Source organism: Rhincodon typus, chromosome 6 (assembly GCF_021869965.1).
Source record: "Rhincodon typus isolate 14 chromosome 6, sRhiTyp1.1, whole genome shotgun sequence".
Lineage (NCBI taxonomy): Eukaryota > Metazoa > Chordata > Chondrichthyes > Orectolobiformes > Rhincodontidae > Rhincodon > Rhincodon typus.
In genome coordinates, this window is record NC_063337.1 from 63,130,310 (window position 1) to 63,147,834 (window position 17,525).

Genomic DNA, 17,525 nt, shown 5'->3' on the forward strand with positions numbered 1-17,525 from the left:
GAAACATCAGCCTTCCTGCTCCTCCGATGCTGCTTGGCCTGCTGTGTTCATCCAGCTCTACACCTTATTACCTCAGATTCTCCAGCATCTGCAGTTCCTACTATCTCTGAAACAGTATTTCAGCTGTTGCCTAACTAGTACCTTGTCTAGTTCTAGCAAGACTTCACAATTTTTATACTCTATTCCCTTTCAAATAAAACCCAATAGTCCATTTGTCTTCCCTTTTGCCCACTGAACTTGGATACTGGTTTATTGGGATTCATGGACGAGGACTCCCAAATCCCTCTGTTCTGTAGCTTCATGCAGTCTTTCTCCTTTTAGATAATATGCAGCACCTCGACTCATCCTGGAAAAGTGCAGTGACATTATATTTTCTCATGTCATATTGCATCTGCCAAGTTTTTACATCCTCACTTAATCTGTCCATAGTCGCTACAGACTCTGTCACCTTCACTACTTTTCTTCCTATTTTTGAATTATCTGCAAATTTTGTGATACTATATTCATGTAACTCATCCAAACAAATAAATAAGGTAATCTATTACCTAATAAGATATTTGCTCTTTTAAAAGAAAACTATCATGAAATAAAAAAGCACTTGCCTTTCAGACAGTCTTTAAAAAATAAAGCATATCTATCTGATCACTTTATAACCCACTAGGGGCAGGTGTGATTCTGGCTTCATAACAAAAGTATCAGTTATTATGAAAGATTATGTCAAATTGGTCTACTCCACCCCTATTTTCCACTCGTCTAGGCTTCCAGGCCACAAACCATGCAGGCAGTCTCCTTCCAGGCTTCAATGTGTGCTTCATGAGCCATTTAACAGAGTATGTAAAGGAGGACACGGCCCTGAAGAGACTCTCCTTGTAGTTTTCTCGTGGAGAGGGACATACAGGAAGTTCTCATATCCTGCTGATATCTTCCAGTGTCAAAGGTCCTGATGCCATATTTTAATATTTTATTCATTCACTGCCAGTCACTTGGGTTCTCAGGTTGGATGCCTCAAGTTAAACATTAGGGACCTTTCACTGTTCTCTGGTCATTCTGTCTCCCTTTCCAAGTCAGCCTTCCATCCTTGGTCTGTTTCCTGGACCTGTGACCATTACAATGCAGCCTCCTTCCCATTGGTCATTCTCATTTTCCCCATGAAACGTAAGCCTTCTGATGTTAGATGTTAATCATGGCATAGATGAACACTCCCCAAAGTGGGCAAAGCAGTGAGTCCAAAGTTCAACAAGAGTAGTACCTCACCTATCAACTGTTACATACAAATCATAAGGTCATATGACAAAGGAGCAGACATAGGCTCAGTGACTGCTCAGTAACTCTCAGTTTGCGCTCCGCCAGGGCCACTCAGCTCCTTACTTCATTACAGCCTTGGTTCAAACATGGACAAAAGACCAAAAGACAAAAGACATGATTTCCAGTGGTGAGGTGAGAGTGACAGCTCTTGATATCAAGGCTGCATTCGACCAAGTGTGGCATCAATGAGCCCCAGAAAAGCTGGAATCAATGGGTACCAGGGAACAAACTCTCTGGTGGTTGGAGTCATACATGGTACACAGGAAGATGGTCATGGTTGTTGGAGGTCAGTCATCCCAGCTTCAGGACATCTCTGCAGGAGTTCCTCGGGTCCTTACTTCTTCAGCTGTTTCATAATGACCTTCCCTCCATCCTAAAGTAAGAAGTGGGGATGTTCACCAATGGCTGCACAATGTTCAGCACCATTCGGGACTCCTCAGATACTGAAGCAGTCCATGTTCAAATGCAACAAGATCTGGACAACATTCACGTTTGGGCTGACAAGTGGCAAGTAACAGTTGTGCCACACAATTCCAGGCTGTGACCATCACCAATAACAGACAATATAACCACATCCCCATGATGTCCAATGGTGTTACCTTCACTGAATCCCCCACTATCAATATCATGAGGGTTATCATTGACCAGAAACTCAACTGAACTCACCATATAAACACAGTAGCCACAAGAGCAGGACAGAGTCTAGGAATATTGTGGTGAGTAACTCACCTCATGACTCGCCAAAACCTGTCCCTCATCTCAAACAAAAACAGACATTGCTGGAAATGCTCAGCAGGTCTGGAAACATCTGTGGAGACAAATCAGAGTTAATGTTTCAGGTCGAGTGGCACCATCCACAAGGCACAAGTCAGGTTTATGATGCAATACTCCCCACTTTCCTGGATGAGTGCAGCTCCAAGAAGCTTGACACCATCCAGGACATAGCAGACCTCTTGATTAGCATTACATCCACAAGCATCCACTCCCCCAACACTTGTACTTGTACTTCAAGTTCCCCTCCAAGCCACTCACCATCATAACTTGGAAATATATCACCATTTCTTCACGGTCGTTGAGTCAAAATTCTGGAATTTCTTCCCTAATAGGATTTTGGGTCAACCCACAACAGGTGGACTGCAGCGGTTCAAGAAGGCAGCTCACCATCACTTTCTCAAGGGCAACGAGGGACAGACAATAAATGTTGGCCAGCCAGCGATGCCCGCATCCTATAAATGAATAGAGTCTGCTCTGCCATTCAAAGATATCATGGCTGATATGATAATCCTCAACTCCACTTTCCTGCGTCACACCATTATCCTTGATTCCATTACTGATTAAAAAAACTGTCTATCTCAGTCTTAAATATACTTAGTGATCCAGTCTCAACAGCCCTCTGTAATAAAGAATTCCACACACTAATTAGTGTCAGAGAAAATATCCATCTTCATCTCTGTCTTAAACATGTGACTCCTTATTCTGAGATTATGTCCTCTGGTCCTAGACTCTCCCACAAACCTTTCTGCATCTATCTGTCAAGTCATCTACAAATCATATATGTTTCAATGAGGTTGCCCCTTATTACGTTAAATTCCAATGAATATAGGCCAAATCTACTCAACCTCTCCTCAGAAGATATTCCCTCCATAACTGATATCAGCCTAGTGAGCCTTCTCCACATTCAATGCCTATACATCTTTCCTTACATAAGGGGCACAAATTTGTTCACAGTATTCCAGCCATGGTCTGACTAGTGCCTTATACAGTTTTAGCAAAACCTCACTAGTTTTATGCTCCATTCCCTTTGAAATAAAGGCCAATATCCCATTTAAAAACTGAAAGAAGTGTGGATGCTATAACTCAGGAACAAAAATAGAAATTGCTGAAAAAGCTCAGCAAGTCTGGCAGCATTTGTGAAGAAAAATCAGATTTAACATTTTGGGTCCGGTGATCATTCCTCAGAAACATTAACTCTAATTTTTCTTCACAGATGCTGCCAGACCTGCTGAGCTTTTTCCAGCAAATTCTGTTTTTGTTCCCAATATTCCATTTGCTTTCCATATGTTTGTGATTCATGAACAAGAGTTCCCAGATGCCTCTGTTCTATACTTTCTGCAGGTTTCTAAATTTAGAAGAGTAAATTTAGAAGAGAAAGCATGTATTATTCATTCTCAGGGAAATTAATTAGGGGAACTTCTGGTGACTTGGCAAATTGGCAAATGCAAATACATGCATATAGGCTTCATGATGTTTGCCATCATGAAGCTCAACCCACCTTTGTGGCTCCAGAAACTTAATTGCAAATCCTGCTGTTAGGATTCTGCATTTTGGCCTCCTGCTTCATTAAGTTTGCCTGCCCACCTTGATTCCAGCTCCTGGGGAATGCACAAGATTTGTTTCCTTGTGTTTCCTTTGTTTAAAATTCCACCTTCCTGTTTAATATTTAGTTCTGTGCTGAATTAAGAAATTTCAGATGAAATAATGTTAAGATTTTCTATAAAATGCATTTGTATCACTGAGTTAAGAAAGAGAAAATCAAGTTGACTTCTTAACCATCATCACTAAACAAGAAGTTTTATTTGTTTAGTTTTTCTAAAATTGTCAAGCTTCTCAAGCACTCCACAGCAGATTTAAAAATTGGCATCAAACTAAAGGACACATAAAGACATGTGAACAAAACCTTGATAAGAGGTAAGATTTACAAGTGTTGTAAAGGAGGAGAGAGAAGAAGGAAAGTTTGTGAAGGACTTTCCATAGCTTAAAACCTAGACAATTGAAGACATGACCACCAATGATGGGGCGAAGGAAGTGGAGCATGCACTAGAGGCCTTGGTTTGAGGAACGCCCAGTGCTCAGAGAGTTGTGGAACTGTAAGCAGTTACAAAGATAAAGAGAAATGAGGTGCTGGAAGAATTGAAGCATAAGGATAAGAACGTCAAATGGAGGCATTGATGGATTGGTAATTAATGTAGGACTGGAAGCAAAGGGATAATGGATGAATAGAATTTGGTGCCATTAGAAATATAAGCAGAAGAGGTTTGGTTTGGATCTGTTTATATGTATGGACGGTGGAAGACAGGAGGCTAACTAAGAAAGTATTAGTCTGGAAGTAACAAGTATGTATAAGCATTTCAGAGCAGATGGTTTGATCAAACATGGGAACAGTGATATTCTGGAGGCAAAAGTAGTCAATGTTAGGGGTGAAAAGTAACTGAAGATCATTCGAGGTTAAATAGGATGCCAAAATTAAGTTCATGCAGCAACTAAGGTGGAATACAGCTAGGAAAAGAATTAGCTTCAGTTATCCCAACATTTAATTGGGAAAATTTTCAGATAATTCAGGAATAGATGCCAGGCACGCGGCCTGACAATGGCAGTGGAAAGTCAGATAGACATAATAATGAGACAGAGCTGAATATTATCAAGCAATATAGCAATCAGATATTCCCTGGGTGAAGTAAATAAATACACTTGGTTGTGCTGTCCACTGTAGATTGTGAATTTTCACCCAGTCTACATATGAAATTCAGTTAAGGTATATCTGCGCAACTGCATACCAGGCAGTTAATAAATCTCTGCAGTGGCATTTGTGGGAGCGGGGAGAGTTAAAGGTAAAATGTTGGTCTGGGCTACTAACTCTGGAAATTACAGCTTGCATAGCATTTCTTAAATAAAGGCCAGAACTTGCCTTTTAGCTTTTTCCACTTAATTGTTGTAGAACAGCACAGAAGTTGTATTTTTAGGTGTAAACTGCAAACAAATTTAAACCTGATTGGAACTTCCTACCAGACATGATACAGTGACATCTTCTGGGAATAGTGGCCTACATTGTCAGACAGGACAAAACTTTATTGCACTTAACTCATGGCAGCTCATTCATTTCAACAAACATCAAGTCAAAAGAAATCTGCCACTTGACTACAAACTTTCTTCTTTGCCTCAATTGAGTTTGGCTTCCTTTTTTTAAAACCCAGCATTTCTCCTTTTCACCTCTCCTCGTAGTCTTTGTGAAGGCCAAAAAATGTCAGAAATGACTTTCAACCACATTAAATCTTAAAAATGTAGACCACTGTGATATACTCACTTCCTTTCTGCTACCTCAGCAGTTAAGGATGGGAAAGTCCATGGTGGCCTTCTCAACTCTCCAATAATTAACATATTTAGATGGTAAATTAACAGCTACTTAAGCAGCTTAACTCACCAGCGAACCCAAAGTGGCTGTTTTCCTGACATGGAGGCCAGGAAGATGTAAGGTACAGCCTTCTTGCATTAACCACGAAAGGAACATAGATTCAATCAGTTGCTGTCATCTAAACCATTATTTTAATGCATTTCAATTCAGCAACAACTTATTTATTTAAAATGGAACAATTCCCTAATTAAAATAGTGAAGAAAAGAGAGAAATTTGGGTCAATCAGGTTTAGTATTGCCAATAGAGATTTGCAAACTAATAAACTGTAAATGAAAAGTGCTCACTGCATGAAAAGTAATTATGTGGTGGATCACTCATAATGGACAATTAAATTTAAGGGTTTATCTATTAACAAGCAAAGAAACTATTCCTGTACCGTACTACATTTAGGACATATTCGGGATAACACCTCAGCCTGTGAATGAATAAAGGAAAAAGAATATATATAGGTATATTTATTTATGATGTACCATAGTTTGATAATATCCATACCGATCACTTCAATGTAAGAAAATCAGTCTGGTACTATAAGGGCCAACAATTTACCCTGCTGGATTACTAACCAAGAAATGATAAATATCTATTCCCATAAACTGAAACCAACTGAGTATTAAGAAAAAGACTTTCATATAGCACCTTTCACCACCTCAGGATTGTCTAAAGTGTTTAACAGCCATTGATTTTTTTGAAAGAGTCCCTGTTGTAAATAGAAAACTCAGCAGCTAATTTGCGCACAGCAAATTCCCACAAACAATTTGATGATGAGCAGTAAGACTCTTGTAGTAATGCTGATTATGGATAAATATTGTGCAAGACATCAAGGGTAACTCCCTTGCCCTTCTTCTAATTAATGCCATAAGGACATTTACATAAAAATAAACGAAAGCAGAGAGGAGTTTGGTTTAACGTCACATCCAAAAGGTGGCACCTCGAACAATACAGCATGCTCTCAGTTTGATACTAGTGTCAACAGTGCGTGTTTAATTCCTGTATCAGCTAAGATTACCATGAAGTTCGTACCTTCTCAACCTCACCTGTCACTTGAGGCTTGGTGACCCTGAAGTTAAACCACCACTAGTCGTCTCTCTCTCTGATGAGAGAGCAGCCCTATGGTCCTCTGGGATGATGACAACTTTATTTTTAGTGTCAGTCTTGACTGCTGTGTTGAAATCCCTGGAATGAAGCCAGAATCTGCTGACTCAGAAGTGAGAGTATTAGCAATTCAGCCACACATGGAAAATTGTGTTCCAACCAAATGTCCACTTGAGTGGAGGTACCATGGTTTTTCTGCTTGCAAACACCAAGGAATCCTATGCTTTTTCAAGGCATGAGCTTGAAAATAATTCAAAATATAAAAATATAAGGAAGCACCTCCAAAACAAGCAGACATTTAAAACAATCTCTTCATTGTTGTGAAAGGATTTCATACCATGACATGAAATAAAGACTGAAAGAACTGCAGATGCTGGAAATCAGAAACAAAAACAGAAATTGCTGGAAAAGTTCAGATGTTCTGAGGAAGGGTCACTGGGCCCAAAACATTAACTCTGATTTCTCTCCACAGAATGCTGCCAGACCTGCTGAGCTTCTACAGCAATTTCTGCTTTTTTTTCATACCATGACACTTCTGGTAAGAATGGGTTTAATATCAATGTTTAACCACAGATCTTCCCTCGTTTCTATGTGGTTTTCTTACATTAATGACCAGATTGCCACACAGTCAAATCCACATTTAAATACATTTAAGTTTAGTCTGACAGGAGTAAAATGTCCATTACATTGACATTGCATCTATAGTGTCAACCTGACAGGGAATTGAGGAATCTGGAAAGTCAATGCTACTGATCTTTACATCTTCTAGATTTAAACAGAACAAGCTAAAACTTATTCTCGATATATATTTGCCAAACTTCCTTTAAAATGCAAATAATTTTGAACACATGATTGATTCTGAAAATACTTTTATTTTGAAAGCAATTTCTTTTTCTTTTTTCATTAATGGGATGAGGGCGTTGCTGGCTAGGCAGCACTTATTGCCCATCCCTAATTACCCAGAGGGAAGTTCAGAGTCAACCACATTGCTGTGGGTCTGGAGTACATGAAGGCCAGACCAGGTAAGGATGGCAGTTTAATTCCCTAAAGGACTTTAGTGAACCAGATGGGTTTTTCCTAACAATTGACAATGGATTCATGGTCATCATTAGATTCTTAATGCCAGATATTTTATTGAATTCAAATTCCACCATCTGCTGTGGTGGGATTCACACCCAGGACCCAAAATGTTATCTGGGTCTCTGCATTAACAGTCAAGTGATAATACCATGAGGCAATCTCCTTCCCTGCATATTATTGCACTGTCAAAGCAGTTTACAAGAATTCAGGTTGTGTTCTACAAATCAACAGAGCACTGTGAATGGAGCTAAAAACATCTAAATGGAGAGAACACAAAATGCAGATACACATTTGAAGAAATGCAAGAAGCTCATAAGCACTTTAAAAGAAGCAGCTATCCAAGGGCAGCACAGTGGCTCAGAGGACCCATGTGCCAGGGTCCCACATTCAATTCTGCCCAGAGAGGGATTGCCTGTGTGGAGTTTGCACATTCTCCCTGTGTCTGCATGGGTATCCTCTGGGTGCTCCGGTTTCCTCCCACAGTCCAAAAGATGGATGGGCCATGCTAAATTGCCCACAGTGTCCAAGGATGTGCAGGCTAGGTGGGTTAGCCATGTGAAATACAGGGTTACAGTGTGGTTGAGTCTGGGTGGAATGCTCTTCCAAGGATCAGTGTGGGCTCGATGGACCAAATGGCCTGCTGTCACACTGTAGGGATTCTAAGAAAAGCTTGGATAAAATAAATAAAAGAAGGGACAGAGTCTTGGAGCTGTACAGCATGGAAACAGACCCTTCAGTCCAACCCGTCCATGCCAACGAGATATCCTAAATTAATCTAGTCCCATTTGCCAGCATTTGGCTCATTACTCTCTCAACCCTATTCATATCCCCTTACAGATGCCTTTTATTGAATGCTGTAATTGTGCCAGCCTCCACCACTTCCTCTGGCAGTTATTTCATGCATGCACCATCCTCTGTGTGAAAAAAGTTGCCCCTTAGGTCCCTTTTAAATCTTTCCCCTCTTACCTTAAACCTATACCCTCTTGCTTTGGACTCCCCTACCCTGGGGAAAAGACCTTCACTATTCACCCAGTGCTCCTCATGACTTTATAAACCTCTACAAGGTCACCCCTCCGTCTCCGATGCTCCAAGGAAAATAGTCTCAGCCTATTCAGCCTCTACACACAGCTCAAAACCTCCAACCCTGGCAACATCCTTGCGTATTTTTTTCTGAGCCCTTTCAAATTTGACAATATGTTTCCGAAAGCAGGGAGACCAGAATGTGTAAGTGTAATAGAAAAAAAGTAAATAAAGTTTCCAGAATGGCAAGACATGATTACAAAAATCTGCAGCACGATTGTTCTTAAAATCTGAAATATAATCTATGTTATAGCGATGAATTCCTCAGGGAATAATGTCCAGAGGAAAATCCGCAATGTATATGGAGCGCCGCAGAAACTGTTCCTCCCTGATTTACCCTGCCGAGCCCTAGACCCTCCTGGAAACTCCTGATATATTAAAGTAGGTAGAACTCTTTCTAGACAGGTTTCTAGGATCCTTTGATAAATCTCTGTTATAATAATACAAACAGTCTTGCAGACTTTATCGGACCCTCTCCCCGTTGCAGTCTGTAACGTTGTGTTGTGAACAGGCGCTAGGACCTAACCGAGCCACGCTCTGGTGAAGTAGGTAAAGCACTAACATTCCTCTCATTCCGATGTGAATGGGGTTGATTGTTGTGTATTAGTGCTGCACATTCGTCTCTGGCTAAAACCATTTTCCCCGCATTAGCCTTTAGGTCATCCCGGTCGGTTGCCCTTGCCAGCTCTTCGCGGAATTCACGGGAAAATTGCAAGTTACGTGGATTGACTACAAATTACAATTTCCAGCAAACGTTGAGAAACTCATTTTTGGAGGAGGCAGCCGAAGGTAAAAACTTAATCAGAAATAACTGTCGACCGGACAAGTTTGAGAAAGATGGTGAAAGTTTGCTTGGATTTCTGGTTCCGCGGTTCTTTGCGCTCCTTAATGCTTTCGGGGTATTGAAGGTTATGCTCAATTACAAAGAGGAAATGTAAAGTTAGAGGAAGTGGGAATACTGTGTTGTTCTTGTCTGGCGGCTGATGAATGAGAAACTCCTGGCGAAGAAGTGGTAGCCGCCAGGTTACCGACATGTTTTATTGTTTTTGTTCTTAATTTTAGAACAGAAACTGCCATCAACTTATCGTAAATATACGCGAGTAATATTACAGAAGAGCTGAGTAAATCATTGCAAGAACGAGACGGAAAATAGTCCTAAATGCGTGGCTTTGACTTGTATGATCAGTTTTTGTGATGTAAAATTCACTCGTGACCATGTAAATTTACACACGGACTTAACAGACCGTTCTTTTTAGTCCACGGGACTATTTTATTAATAGTTAATACGCCAGATTTCTAAATCTGTCTACGTTTTCAGTTCTTAACGTTTTAATGTTGTGGAGCTGAAAACAAGTTCAGAGTTGGTCCAAAGGCTATTTGTGTCTCTAGCCGGTCCCTGCTTTGCCTTTTGTTTCTCTGTACAGTCACAGCATTGAATGTTTATATGGTGAACAGTCAGTGAAAATAGTTCTAAAGCACTGAAGTGTCCATATTTTTGTTGCCGATAAAACTGTTCATTTCCAAACAGTATTTTAAAAATAATCTCAACTGTGACAGGCCTGTTTGCAATAAAGAAAAGATCAGGGGTAACTTTCCGCTTGTGTGCAATCACCTTGCGCTCGAAAAGGGGCAAAATGCCTTTAATAAGTCATAATTAGTCCTTCCATTATTGTGGCTTGACGTTCGTTCTGATTTTCATGTTAACACGTATCCAGCAGTCGGGAAACTTTTAAATACATTAAAATCGGGGCACTTTTTCTTTCCTACAGTCAATGCTTAAAGCCTTTTCCAATCATGGACAGCATGTCAGTGGTGCGTATTTCCAGCAATACTGAAGGGATCTTTAACTATTTGCATGAAGCTTTTGCTGAATCTTCCCCGCCCCCATTATCTTTTACGGCCACAGTCTCAATTTGAACCCGCCTGTTTGCCACCTGAGCGTTCTACTTGACCGGGAGATGAGCTTCTGGCTGTTTATCTTCTCCATCGTCAACATCGCCTGGCTCCACCTCCACACTGGCACCACTCCCCACCTCTTCCTCCGTTACATCGATGACTGTATCGGCGCCGCCTCGTGCTCCCACGAGGAGCTGGAACAGTTAATCAACTTTACAAACACCTTCCACCCCAACCTTAAGTTCACCTGGACCATTTCTGATACCTCTCTCTCCTTCTCTGGTAACCACTCTGGAAACTGATATCTATTTCAAGCCCACCCACTCCCGCAGATACTAGAATACACCTCCTCTCACCCACCTTCCTGCAAGAATGCCATCCCCTATTCCCAATTTCTTCACCTCTGCCGCATCTGCTCCCAAGATGAGGCATTCCACTCCCGGACATCCCAGATGTCCTCATTTTTCAAGGGCCGCAATTTCCCCTCAGTGGTCGAAAATGTCCTCAACCGCATCTCTTGCGTTTCACGCACCTCAGCCCTCACACAATAACAACAAAGACAGAATTCCCCTCATCCTCATGTATCACCCCATCAACCTCTGGATTCAACACATCATTCTCCGCCACTTCCGCCACCTGCAATCTGATCCCACTACCAAGGATATATTTCCCTCCCCACCCTTATATGCCTTCCGGAGGGACCGCTCTCTCCGCAACTCTCTCGTCCGCTCCACACTCCCCACTAGCCCCACTACGCCTGGCACATTTCCCTGCAACCGCTGGAAGTGCTACACCTGCCCCTAGACTTACCCCCTCACCTCCATCCCAGGCCCCAAGAAAACCTACCACATTAAACAGATGTTCACCTGCACATCTGCTAATGTGGTATATTGTATCTGCTGTTCCCGATGTGGCATCCTCTACATCGGGGAAACCAAGTGGAGGCTTGGAGACCGTTTTGTGGAGCACCTATGCTCAGTTTGTGACAAACGACTGCACCTCCCAGTCGCGAACCACTTCAACGCCCCCTTCCACTCCTTGGACAACATGTCTATCCTGGGCCTCCTCCAGTGCCACAATGATGCCACCCAAAGGCTGGAGGAACAGCACCTCATATTCTGCTTGGGAACCCTGCAGCTCAATGGTCTCAATGTGGACTTCACAAGCTTCAAAATCTCCCCACCTCTGACCTCATCCCAAGACCAGCCCATCTCATCCCCACCTCCTTGATCTGTCTGTCTTTCCTCCCACCTATCCACTCCTCCCACCTCACTGACCAACCCCCACCCCCATTTCCTACCTACTAGCATCATCCCCGCCTCCTTGACCTGTCAGTCTTCCCTCCCACCTACCCGCCCCTCCCTCCTCACTGACCAACCCCCATCCCAACTCCTTACCTACACTCACCTTTACTGGCCTCATCCTGGCCTCCTTGACCTGTCTGTCTTCTCTCCACCTATCTGCTCGTCTATCCACCTTCTATCATCGCCACCCCCTCTCTCTATTTATTTCAGAGCCCCCTTCCCATCCCCCATTTCTGAAGAAGGGTCCAGACTCAAAACGTCAGCTTTCCTGCTCCTCTGATGCTAACTGGCCTGCTGTGTTCATCCAGCTCTACACCTTGTTATCCACAACTGAGGTTGTCTCTGCCTGTTTCAGCCCATTTGCTTCCAAAGCCCTCTTTCATACCTTTGTTACCTCAAGACTCAACTTTTTTAATGCTCATCCAGATGAACTCTGCTTTTCTACCCTCTGTAAAGTTGACCTTATTCTCAACTGTGCTGTCTTTAATCAAGCAATCACTCACCAATTGCTCTACATTGACATTCAGATCACCAGTACCTTGATTTTATTTTATAAAAATTCATGTATGAATTGCTCCTGTTTCTTTGTAACTTTCTGCAACCCCACAACCCTCTGAGAACTGCCTGCTCCTCTTGTCCTATACCGTGCCATTACTGCTTGTACCTTCAACCATTTGGCCCTAAACTCTGCAACTCTTCCCCTAAATCCCCTGCCTCTCCTTGTTTAAGATATTCCTGAAAATCTGGTTTGTTGAAGCTTTTAGTCACCAATCCTAATATCTCCAGCCACAGTGCAGTGTCTGTTTTTAACTGATTACATACACTTGTCTAAAACATCTTGGAATGTTTTGCTATGATTTGTTTTTGTTGTAACTGCTTAAAGACTTTTACATTGGCAAATTGTGGGCAGATTTACAGTATTTGTTCCCTTGTGCCACAAATTCATTTTGAGCTATGGCAGACTATTGAAAATTGACTACGACATGATTTCCCATCTCCAGAAATGTAAATGCCGAACAGATGCTATTTCATATTGACATCTTGAGGATCACATCTGTGAGGGTGAGGCACAAAATTGTCCCTGCTTTCTTTTCTGAACGACTGTGGCCAGCCAACTTGCCAGCACCACCCCTGCCTCCCTATCCCCCAACACATGTGCATACTGCATGCACCACATAAGATTGTTTAAAGTAGTTCATCAGCCTTAAAAACTTGTTCAAATACCAAGTTTGCCTGTAATAATTCAAAAGCTGATGAGTGGCATTTGTTTTAAGTACAATAAAGGTTAAATATATTAAAGGACTATTTTTGTGTTTAACTTACTTTCACTTCTTCCTTTCTGTCCTACTTTGTATGCACTATATTTTTCAATTGAGTGTGTTGATAATTTGCCTATTTCACAGATTAAGTTTACCCCATCAAAATTTTTAAGTCTTGCATACAACGTCAATTGCACTGCCTAAAAAGTTTCCTCCCTCGTAGGTAGTTATAGAGTCTTGGTGTCATACAGCACAGAAGAGGCCTTTTCACCCATCATGTGTGTCGATCTATCCACACTCATCCCACTTTCTAGCACTTGGCCCGTAGCCTTGAATGTTATGATATTTCAATTGCACATCCGTATACCTTTTATTAAAGGCTGTGAGGTTTGCCACCTCTACTACACCACATTCAGGTTCCTACCATCCTCTGGGTGATTTTTTTTCCCCTTTAATCCCCTCTAAATATTCACCTTTTAAAATTATGCTCCCTCATTATTGACCGTTCAACTGATGGAAACAGCTGCTTCCTAACCATCCTGTCCATGATCCACGTAATCTTATAGACCTCAATCGGGCCCTCACTCAGCCTTAGTTAGAGACAAAACTGCAGATGCTGGAATCTAAGGTAGACAAACAGGAGGCTGGAAGAACACAGCAAGCCAGGCCAGGCAGTATCTGGAGGAAAGGAGAAGTCAAAGGGTATTATCTCCCTCAGCCTTGGGGATAGCAAGAACTGCATATGCTGGAGTCAAAGTCAACACAGTGTGGAACTGGAGGAACACAAGAGGTCAGGCAGCATGAGAGGAACAGGAAAGCCAATGTTTCAGATCGGGACCCTTCATCAGAACTGGGAAGGGAGAAGGGAGCTGGGAAATAAATAGAGGGAGGAGGGCTGGGGCTGGGAAAATGTAGTTGGGATAGTGATAGGTAGATGCAGGTAGGGCGTATTGGGGATTGGTCAGTGGGAAGGGTGGGGTGGATAGGTGGGGAGGAAGATGGACAGGTTGTGTCAGGTCAAGGAGGTGAGAGAGAGGATGGGTGGCGCTGGGGGAGGGGATGTGAGATGAGATAGTGATAGGTGGATGCAGGTAGGGGGTAGTAGGGATTGGTCAGTGGGAAGAGTGAGGCAGATAGGTGAGGAAGAAATGGATAGGTGTCCCGTCAAGGAGGCAGAGATGAGAGAGAGGGTTGGACGCGGGATGAGGCCAAGGATGTGGTCATTTTAAAACTGAGAAATTCTAGGTTCAGGCCTTCAGGCTGTGGGCTCCCGAGGTGGAATATGAGGTGTTGTCCTCCCTCCACCTTCTCTGATCTAAAGGAAATAGCCCATGCTTATGCAGCCTCTCTTCATAGCCAAAATGCTTGAATCTTGGCAACATCCTAATGAATCTCCCCTGCACTATCTCCAGTGCAATCCCATCTTTCCTATTAATGCAGTTATCAGAACTGCGTAGAGTATCCCAGTTGTGGCCTAACCAAAGTTTTGTCCACCTCTGACATGGCCTCCTTGCTCTTACCGTTGTCAGTTATGGCATAAGTTATAAGTGTCCCGTATTCCTTCTAATTTCCTTAATGTCCTACTACCTTGTTAATTTGTCCTGCTGCCTTCAGGGATGTGCGGATAAGCACGCCAAAATCCCTTAATTCCTCTTGAGTGTTCTGGTGCCCTGCTATCCATTGAGTACTCCCTTCTCTTGTTAGTTCATCCAAAGTGCTCACCTCACACTTCTAATTGTTAAATTCCACAGCCACTGATCTGTCCATCTGACCAACACATCTATATCTTCTTGTAACTTAAGGCCTTCTTCCTCACTATTAACCATCTAACCAATCTTTGTGTCATCTACAAACTTACTTATCAACACCAGCTCCCCACATACTCTTCTGCATCATTTATAGATATATCACCAACAATAAGGGATCCAGCACTGATCCTTGTGGTATAACACTTTTAATTTGAGATTGGTAGTCATTGAAGAGTCACCCTTTTGTGGTACACCATTTGATTATATTTACCCACTACATCAATATGATGCCCCTTTTAATTATTTCTGGAGATTTTATTGTCAGGAATTTCCTGCTGGATTTATTTGTATTCCAGCTTTTGACCTTCTCCAATGCTGATAAATTATAAACAAGCAATGCTGGTCAAATACTAAAGAACTGTGTAGTTTAGTGAAAACCAATAGTTTAATAATGCTTAATATCACAAATTTCTTTGAACACTCATTTTATTTCTAATGCGTAGTTTACCTCAAGAGGTCAACTTGCAATTCTGTGTGTATTTCAACGTCGTCCAGTCCTGAAAATGTGTAAGTACTAGGACTTCTCAATAATTCTACAATGCTGACAAGTCTTATTATGGTTCTGAGAACACGTCTGGTGAAAACTATATCATCTCGCCCATGAGATAGTAGGAACTGCAGATGCTGGAGAATCTGAGATAACAAGGTGTAGAGCTGGATGAACACAGCAGGCCAAGCAGCATCAGAGGAGCAGGAAGGCTGATGTTTCGGGCCTGGACCCTTCTTCAGAAATGACTTGCTTGCAGTGTTTGCAGTGACTGACAGGTTAGGGACACCAAAGTATTGTATGCATTGATAAGTACATTTCTCCAGCAGCACCAATTTCCACAGCGTTCATCAATGTTAAATTAACTGTTGATTGAACCAATGTGAAATATGTTGTATTGGCAACTGAATCAAGTATGTACCAAAACAGAGCTGGATTTGGAGTGGTTTAACAGAGTACAAAATATTGCGTACTAATTACATAGCTGTTTTGGGTATCTTTTTATATGGCACAAGTTTTTTGATGCTCCGTGTATTCATCACATGTAGCAGTTACAGGACAGAGTTGGAGTTTCTTAGATATAACAGATAATTAGAAGGATTGAAAAAGCTTTCAATTAACTGGGTTTAAAAATAACAAGGTATTTTGTCTCACATAATATATAGTTACAGTTAACAATTTTAAATATTTTTCCCTCTTCGGTGGAATGTTTCACAAATGAGCTTATTTAGGAAACATAAGAGATTCGTACATAAGCAGCTATTTCCTACACCACATTATGAAATTTTAATTATTTTTATAAAATAGATTTGCTGTTTTATTACATACATTGTGTAGAGGAAACTCCGCTCTGAGAATACAAGCATTATTTTTCCCAAAAAGACATTTGTTGTCTGAGTACAAAAATTCACAGTAAATAATTAAATTGTTTCTTTCTTCCAAATGAACAAGTATCACACCAAAATGGTCCTGACTGATAACAAAGGTGTTTGAAAGATTTGTTTCAAATTGATGCATGAACAATGTTGCATACTTCTATCTGTCTGTAACATACCTGTACAAGTAAATATCCAATTATGTGTTTCTAAGGGGACAGTTTCAGAAGTACAATGGAATATCTGGAAAATGACTGTCCACAAACTAATGATGTGTTCCTGCTAGTAAGTGAAGTATAAGGAAGGTGTTCAATACCTTAATTTTTTAAATGGAAAATGGTAACGTAATTGCAAACAGCATTATTGTGCAAGGGTTAAAACCTTTTAATTAGCAGAAAAAAACTGTCAATACTGCTGTGTAATATTATTTGTAATCTAATTCCTTGATGGTAGGAAAACTGAGGGCAACTTCTCAATTTTCACTTAGATGCAAAGTTGGCAGTATTTTCAGAAAATACAACCCCTTCAGTTTTCGATGAAGTTAATAAAATGCAGTTTCAATGTTGAGCGTTAAGTTTATTCTTGTGTAGAAAGCCAAAACAGGATCTACAACAAAAATACAGTAGTGAACCAGTCATGGTGGCAATCATTCGTTTGTCAGAGGTGATATCTTTCAAGGGGTGTAACAGAGGTGCTGACCAGCAGAAATAGAGTGAGATGACATTGTCAGTGAAATTAACTGCTTAGAGTAGAGATTTTTGTGTCTTGGACTGTGGTGTTTCTTGATTTCTGCAGTGACCTTAACTTCCTTGGAACTTGAGTGAAACTAAATTGATGTTACTTCAGACTCGGATCATGTTGGGTATAACAGTGACACTCTAGTTGTCTTTCTGAACTGAATACAAACTTGTACTATGCTAGTGCATCACCCAATTCTCTAAGATCCTTCTATTTTGTGTTCTGTTGAGTTTCAAGTTAACTGATGAGTAATGTTCAGGGACTGTGCCTTTGTATTATCTTCAAGACTTGTATCATAGTTTTTTTTTAATCAGTATCCTGTTTCCAAAGAGTGAGAAAACTTCAACTGCGATGACCTTGCATAATTTTCTTAAATTCCAGTAGCTTATTATCTGTGCAGAGATAGTAGGG

At 41.3% G+C, this 17,525-nt stretch overlaps 1 protein-coding gene across 2 annotated transcripts in view; it reads left to right on the plus strand.

Moving 5' to 3' along the window:
* The first annotated feature begins 9,340 nt into the window (after positions 1-9,340).
* The window catches only part of amotl1 (angiomotin like 1), a 149,954-nt gene continuing 141,769 nt past the window's right edge, over positions 9,341-17,525 (plus strand). The window contains exon 1 of one of the 2 annotated variants that reach the window (XM_048598275.1): positions 9,341-9,536. The gene's annotated coding sequence lies outside the window, so the exon portion shown is untranslated. The remainder of the gene's footprint in view (positions 9,537-17,525) is intronic. The other variant, XM_048598274.1, reaches the window with a different exon arrangement.